We start from the raw sequence: 468 nt of genomic DNA, 5'->3' as shown, positions 1-468 counted from the left end.
GGCTCGTCTCTCCCCCCCGCCACTATTGTACAATTATTATCTTCTCGTCTCTTGGTCGAATCGCCTTCTCGATTCCCCACCAAGGCAGGAGTTCTTAAAAAGCAGAGGCACGGCATCTGCAAACGACCGAACAAAAGCTCTTCTGCAACACAAGCTACATCCAGGGTGGTGGGGTTTTTCTTTTCTTCCCCCAATGCTTGGCTTCTGATGAATGAAAAAAACCAAAGCCGACCTTGCCAGGAGCAATCCCTGAAATGCCAACGCGAGTCTGTACGCCATGCATTTACAGACAGAAATGCAATCCCCCCTCCCCCTTTCACGAGCGAGGATGCCTTTAAAAAAATTACGGCGTGATCCCCCCCCTCGCCCGCATACCCGGCATTTATGCTTCTGCCTTCTTACCTCCTGGCGCTGGCGAAGAAGGGGGGGGGGGGTAGGGGGATGGAAGCAGCAGATGGTGATCTCTGA

General features: G+C 53.0%; 1 protein-coding gene across 1 annotated transcript in view; it reads right to left on the bottom strand.

Moving 5' to 3' along the window:
• MYCN (v-myc avian myelocytomatosis viral oncogene neuroblastoma derived homolog) overlaps nt 1-440 on the bottom strand; it is a 5,692-nt gene extending 5,252 nt beyond the window's left edge. The window contains exon 1 of the mRNA XM_015423774.1: nt 403-440. The gene's annotated coding sequence lies outside the window, so the exon portion shown is untranslated. The remainder of the gene's footprint in view (nt 1-402) is intronic.
• Nucleotides 441-468: the final 28 nt, after the last annotated feature.

Source organism: Gekko japonicus, unplaced genomic scaffold (assembly GCF_001447785.1).
Source record: "Gekko japonicus isolate JY-2015 unplaced genomic scaffold, Gekko_japonicus_V1.1 scaffold121, whole genome shotgun sequence".
In the NCBI taxonomy this organism is placed as follows: domain Eukaryota; kingdom Metazoa; phylum Chordata; class Lepidosauria; order Squamata; family Gekkonidae; genus Gekko; species Gekko japonicus.
The sequence above is the reverse complement of the archived record's forward strand: the minus strand, read 5'-3'. Positions and strand labels throughout refer to the sequence as shown.